This window comes from Lygodium microphyllum, chromosome 9 (genome assembly GCF_053477565.2).
Source record: "Lygodium microphyllum isolate KBCC chromosome 9, Lygodium_microphyllum_v1.1.10, whole genome shotgun sequence".
In the NCBI taxonomy this organism is placed as follows: domain Eukaryota; kingdom Viridiplantae; phylum Streptophyta; class Polypodiopsida; order Schizaeales; family Lygodiaceae; genus Lygodium; species Lygodium microphyllum.
In genome coordinates this window covers 56,579,486-56,586,783 of record NC_141143.1, presented here as the reverse complement: position 1 = coordinate 56,586,783, position 7,298 = coordinate 56,579,486, and the positions used below count along the sequence as shown (strand labels likewise).

The following is a 7,298-nucleotide window of genomic DNA, read 5'->3' as shown; positions in this document are numbered from 1 at the left end:
CCTAGCCTAAAGGGATATCAACTTGTGACAAAGAGCATAAATGACCAATGTTAGAGCCACACTAGCACTATAAATAACACAAAAAAGAGTAAATACTTAATAATAAAGCTAGAGAGTCTACAAAACCCCCCCATATATGTAGACCAATTGCCACTACCAAGGTGACTCTTCACAAGAGAGTTTACAATATCCTCTTAATATGTAGACTAGTTGTTGCTATCAAGGTGATGCTTCACTTCAACAACATGACGGGGGGTCATAGCATATATGTCTCCATGGGGCCAACCATACCAAAGTGACAAGTACTAGTATAATGAGGGCGAATAGTATCCATGTCTTTGTAGGCATGGGTTTAGAGGTATTATATCAAACTAAAGAAATTAGACTTAGGTTACACATTATAAGAGGTATTATATCAGGCTACATAAAATAGACTTAGGTTGCAAGCCCACCTCATCCTCCTCTTCTTGCAAGCCTTTCTCCTCCACTTATTGCATGTCCTCCTCCTCCACGCTAGGGACATTGCTCCCTGCACTCCTCTTTGGTGGAAAAAATCCAAGGAGATAGTTGTACACAACCATTTGGGTTGGTCTATGAGACTAATATGCCTCCATAGCACCTATCTCTTTCAAATCCATCATTGTCCCTAAAGTATCTCTAGTTCCTATGATGTGGTTCCACAACAAGCTACCAACATTCTTGAAAATGTACATGAGATCTAAAAGATTATTGATTACTGTGGCTAAGTTTAATCTAATAACTCATAGAAGATGAAGAACTATTGCATATTCCAACTTGATAGAGACTTTCCATGGACCATCTTCCAATTATGCAAGCTTTGTGTTTGCCATCTATGTAGGTAGTCACCCAAGGAATCCTTCTCTCATGTCATGTTTGCCATCTATGTAGGTGGCCACCCAAGGAATCCTTCTCGCATCTCATGGAACTCTAGTAGGAACATTACATATCCTTGATAAACTACCTTATTGATTTTGCTTGACTTGTGCAAGTTCAACTTTGGTAAGTTCACCAATGTTTGTGGCTGGTGTATCCTCTAGCATTATAGGTTGAAAATCAAAAATTGTATCCCCCTCTGCAAAAGTATAGACCATTCTTATTGGCATTGTATTGTGGGAAAAAAAAAAACCATGAGTCACGCTTATTTACCGATAACTGCCACGTCCCCTAGCACAGCTAGTCCATGTTCTTGCATTCTTTCCTTCCCTACACAAGGACACACATCATTATTAACATCATATAATGATAGAATATTTTAAAGCTCTAACATCATCCAATCATGACATGTGTGGAATTCACAAGCATTGTTTCTTTACCTCTCTGCGCACACGCCACGTCTGATGTGACCTCAAATTCAAGACACTCAATTCTTCTACCCTCTACATGTTAAAAAATATTGTTGATATTACTTTGGTGACGAATAAGAATTACGTGCCTTCACATCATGAGTTTTGTACAAAAGCAAGCTTACCATCTTGGTGCTCTATAGTACGTGTGTCAATTCCATGTGATGCCTCGCTGCTTCTCGTCATTGTCGTGCATCTCTCTATAGTGGTGTGTAAGGTAACACTCTCCACTACAAGATCCGAAAGAACTTGTTGTATCCTTCTATCCATGCCAATGTCACAGACCTCCTCGGTGATGCCTTCCATTGCGATCTGCTCTTAAATGGTATCAATGAAGGGGCCTACATGGTTTGGTGGTTACGATTCATATTCAAGAAAATATTTTTACTCGAGGGACACAAGAGATGTCTTGGCTATAGTACTTCAAAACATCAAACCTTTTAGGTGTGGAGAAACCAAATTAATTGGTGATGAGGGATGATCTTTGCTTGGCCTCTCTTCAATGATATTGGATGTGTGCTTGCTCTTGTGTTTTCTTTTTATAATTACCGCACTACTAGTATCAGTTTCCTGTGAACCCATCAACAACAAAGTGCAATATACTCCTAAGAATGTAACTCATTTCACTTACCATGCCTCTGGATCCTTGTGTCTCTTGTGTTTACTTTTTCCTTGAGTATTTTTGGTACAAAATTTTCTCATTGGAGGGGTATTCACCTTTTGGATAGTCGAGGAAAATAGGGCATCTTCGATATACCTCTTCATCCCGCTGTTGCTCTATCTGGTAATCCTCATACATGCACTGATCCTCCTAAACATTTACCCAGTCCTCACACTCTCCTGGCAGAGTTTGTATAGCCCTCCTCTCCATTTGCCTATACATGAACCTGACTTACAAAGTAACCATTACAAATCTTGAATGGATTGGCAAGATAGCACTGTAGACATGCTACTAAAGAAGAATATTGTGAACTACCTATACAAAAGCCTCCATGCTGCCAACTTCGTTGACTTCTGTGACTCTATATCTTTGTCTGGCTTGAAATCTTCCCTTTTCATTGACACTATAGTACGCCTCACCCCACTTGGTTCTAAACTCAGAGTCGGAGAGTTGTGTCCATTTTTGTTCGATCGGTCGCACTGCCATATCATACTCGTCCTGCACTTGGTAATTAGGGACAACATCATTACATTAGGAAAAAATGCATCAGGAAAAACATTGTTAAGATAGCTTGAAGAACTACCTACCTTCCACATAACATGGGCCAGTGCAATCAATGGTGCCTTGTACCATTCGGGAATGGGTGCCGGCTTTCTGTGCGCTTGCACCCATGCCTTTGCCTCATCAATTAGCTTGTCAAAAATAGTTGCGTGGTCTGCCTGCCCTAGCATCTTTACTTCACAAACAAGGTCTGGATACGAGGTATGGACAACCCCCTTTTGTGCCAGCCTATGTACATTCTATATTAGGATCTCATGCATATTAGGATCTCATGAATATGGTCCATTGCATACATGTTTGTACGAGAAATAACTGACAAAATCTCCCCCTCTGCCACACTTGTCACTTTCACAAGGCGACAATCAACGCGCACATGTTGCCTCGCATTATCTGGAAAGGCTGTTGCAAACAATCAATTATGTAAAGGATGATGTAAGAAACAAACACATTATAGAATGTTAAGGTCCTAGAGTTTAGGGCCACTCACATGTGCATATCTCATTCATTCATGATGTGAGACAATGGTTACCATCCCAAACATAAAACATGCAATTTGACAAAAAGGCCCAATAGGTGCCACTAATTTCTACCTCGAAGTCCTCATGCTTCTTTAGCCAATGGGGATCCCACTTAGTTCTAATCATATCATCAACCTCCTTGCACTGGTGTCTTGGAGTCTCTAATGACACTATAAATATACCCATCCCTCTAACATACCCATTACTAAAAAAGGTTTCCAAGAGTTGCTTGTACCTCGATGTGACTTGTCTAATTGTAGGCATGGAAACCAAATGACACAATGGGATGGGTGGCAAAGGGGTGGATGTGTGCATCTGAATGAAATGATGAAGTAATTAATGTCCAATTAACGTGAATAAATAAAAACCATAATCTAAATCATGCTACCATCTCTTACAAGCACTCACTGTCAACGTTTCCAACTGATCTTCTATACATGCTTGCACAATACGTTTATCACAAGTGACTGTGAGAGCAGTCTCGCCAATTGTTTTACTGGCATGTGGCATGTGCTTCTTTTTGGTTCTTTGTGTTTGATTCTTCTTGGGTTGCATATAGCCATGCTTTGACTTCTACCGAGCTACAAGGGGGGACTCGATGCTTTGATGGCCATTGCTTTCCTCGTCAGTATCACTCTCCGATAGTACAAGCTTTCTCTTGCCCTTCCTTGCTTGCGTCATCGAAGCATGCCCACCTTCTCCTAATGCCACTCCTTCCCCACATGAAATTGCAACGGTTGCTTGTAGCTCGGTAGAAGTCAATGATCGTGTTTGTGTTACTCTTCCTCTCGCTCTTGGAGGGCGACTCCCCCCTTGTGATTGCATGTTGCCAGTGGCAATAGCCTGTTGTCCTATTGTAGATCGTGGAGGCAAGTCAGAGTCCTTGGGAGACTCGTCTGGTCGTCACTCTCTTTCCTGCAAACAATGATGTGAAATAGGATAAGAGGGAGAGATAAAGCAATCATAACAAAAATCAAGAGAGGATCTGCTTACCGTCTGTTCAATTGGCCACTGCACAATTGTGTTTTCCTCAATGTTAATCTCACTATTGCCTTTGCCATGGGCCTTCACACCCCTCTGATGCACGATGGTGATAAGAACTCCCACTCATCTAGGGAGCAAGCTCAGTGAGGGGAACGTTTGTCGGACTAAACCTTCTGTAATCCTTTCATCGCCCTCGTAAAGGGTGACATGATCTTGCCTTTTGAAATCAGATTTGGCCATAATAGAGGGGCTTAGGGTTACTTCTTACAGATATATTGCTTTCTCAATTTCCTACCAATGAAATACCAATTGAGAGAGAGAGAGAGAGAGAGAGAGAGAGAGAGAGAGAGAGAGAGAGAGAGAGAGAGAGAGAGAGAGAGAGAGAGAGAGAGAGAGAGAGAGAGAGAGAGAGAGAGAGAGAGAGAGAGAGAGAGAGAGAGAGAGAGAGAGAGAGAGAGAGAGAGAGAGAGAGAGAATGAGGGAGGGAAGAGATGACATTGGGGAGAGAGAGAGAGGGGGGAGGAAGAGATGACATTGGGATAAGAGAGTGAGAGATAAAGAGAGAGAGAGAGTGCGAGGTAGATACAAGGAGAGAGAGTGAGAGCCAGAGCGAGGGAGAGGGAGAGAGATAGAGAGAGGGGGGAGGAAGGAGGAGATAGAGAGAGGGAGGAAGGTGAGAGAGAGAGAGAGAGAGAGAGAGAGAGAGAGAGAGAGAGAGAGAGAGAGAGAGAGAGAGAGAGAGAGAATGTGTGTGTGTGTGTATGAGTGAGTGAATAAGTGAGAGAGAGAGAGAGTGGGAGGGGGAGAGAGAGAGGGGAAAAACCTAGGATAGAATGGTGAGATAGAGTATGTGTGACTATGTTAGAGAGAGAGAGGTGTGGAGAGAGGGAGGGGGGAGAGAGAGACGGAACCGTACTGAGGGTAGGGGATAGAAAATAAGAAGTTGAATTGCAAGGGGGAGGGGGTCCTTTTAAATATAAAGGAGAGAGAGTGAGGGAGGGATAGAGAAAGAGAGAGAGAGAGTCACATATCGAGAGTGGAACTATTTGCAATGTGAAAAGGGGGGATGTGTCCTTTTATAGGTGAAGGAGAGAGAAAATAGGGGGAGAGAGAAAGAGTGATGAAAGAGAGGGGGAAAGAGGAAGAGCATGTGATATGTGTAAATTTTTCTCACCAGAAAGGGGTCGCTGGCAACCCCTTGTCGGATAATTTATTTTTTTGATGACCCATTCTTGGATAGTAAATTTTGGCCCAACAAGATTTGTGGTTTTTTTTCTTCGCCCATTAAGGGGCTGCTCTGCCGACCCCTTTTTGGCGAAAAAACAAACCACAGATTCGAGAATATACAAGATGGGGAGAATAGAGACCAATAAGATATGGGTTTTTCCTGCTCTTGGGCGAAAAAAAAAAACTTGTACCCTATTGGTCCCTATTCTGCTCATGCAGTATATTCTCGGATCTATGGTTTGTTTTTTCGCCAAAAAGGAGTCACCGGCAGCCCCTTATTAGGTGAAGAAAAACTCACAAATTCGATTGGGTGAAAAGTTACTCTCCCAAGGAATGGGTCACCATAAATTTTTTTCGTTCAATAAGGGGCTGCCGGCAACCCCTTTTTGGCAAGAAAAAATTGCACATGTCGCATGCCCTCTCTCTTATCACCCTTTCTCTCTCTCCCCCTATTTTCTTAACTAATTAACAAATATTTACTTAATTAACTTTACAAGCGAAAGAGAGGTATAATTTTCTAAATAGTAGATCTTTACACTCCTAGAAGCATAATATGAGATAGTCATACAAAGTAGAATCTTATACACACTCATTCAAACATTGCTTTATTCATATTGTCTCTCTCTCTCTCTCATCCTTCTCCCATCACTCTATTACTCTCTCTTCCCTTGCCCAATTAGATTTGAGGTTTTTTTTTGCCCATTAAGGGGCTGCTGACAACCCCTTTTTGACGAAAAAACAAACCACGAATCCAAGAATATACAACATGGGGAGAATAGGGACCAATAGGATATGGGTTTTTTGTCCACTCTTGGGTGAAAAAAAAACCCATACCCTATTGGTCCCTATTCTCGGATTTGTGGTTTGTTTTTTCGCCAAAAAGGGGTCGACAGCAGCCCCCTTGTTAGGCGAAGAAAACCCACAAATCCAGTTGGGTAAAAAGTTACTCTGGCAAGGAATGGGTCACCAGAAAATTTTTCATTCGATAAGGGGTTGTCGGTAACCCCTTTTTGGCAAGACCAAATTACACACATCACATGCCCTCTCTCTCATCACCCTTTCTCTCCCCCCATTATCTCAACTAATTAACAAATATTTACTTAATTAACTTTACGAGCGAAAGAGAGAGATATAATTTTCTAAATCGTAGATCTTTACACTCCTAGAAGCATAATATGAGATAGTCATACAAAGTAGAAGCTTATACACACTTGTTCAAACATTGCTTTATTCATGTTGTCTCTCTCTCTCATCCCTCTCCCATCACTCTGTTACTCTCTCTTCCCTTGCCCAATTAGATTTGAGTTTTTCTTTTCGCCCATTAAGGGGCTGTTGGAAACTCCTTTTTGGAGAAAAAACAAACCACGAATCTGAGAATATACAACATGGGGAGAATAGATTCCAATAGGGTATGGGTTTTTTTTCCACCCGGGGAAAAAAAAACACATACCCTATTGGTCCCTATTCTCAGATTTGTGGTTTGTTTTTTCGCCAAGAAGGGGTCGACGGCAGCCTCTTGTTAGGCGAAGAAAACCCACAAATCCAGTTGGGTGAAAAGTTACTCTGGAAAGAAATGGGTTGCCAGAAAATTTTTCATTTGATAAGGGGATACCATCGACCCCTTTCTGGTAAGAAAAAATTACACACATCACATGCCCTCTCTCTCATCACCCTTTCTCCCCCCCCATTATCTCAACTAATTAACAAATATTTACCTAATTAACTTTACGAGTGAATGAGAGAGATATAATTTTCTAAATAGTAGATCTTTACACTTCTAGAAGCATCATATGAGATAATCATACAAAGTAGAAGCTTATACACACTCATTCAAACATTGCTTTATTCATGTTGTCTCTCTCTCTCTCTCTCTCTCTCTCTCTCTCTCTCTCTCTCTCTCTCTCTCTCTCTCTCTCTCTTCCATCACTTTGTTACTCTCGTTTCCTTCGCCCAACTAGATTTGTGGTTTTTATTTCGCCCATT

The 7,298-nt window shown here is 41.6% G+C and overlaps 1 pseudogene; it reads right to left on the bottom strand.

Moving 5' to 3' along the window:
- Positions 1-1,159: 1,159 nt before the first annotated feature.
- On the bottom strand, positions 1,160-3,614 carry LOC148031064 (uncharacterized; annotated as a pseudogene).
- Between the last annotated feature and the right edge of the window lie 3,684 nt (positions 3,615-7,298).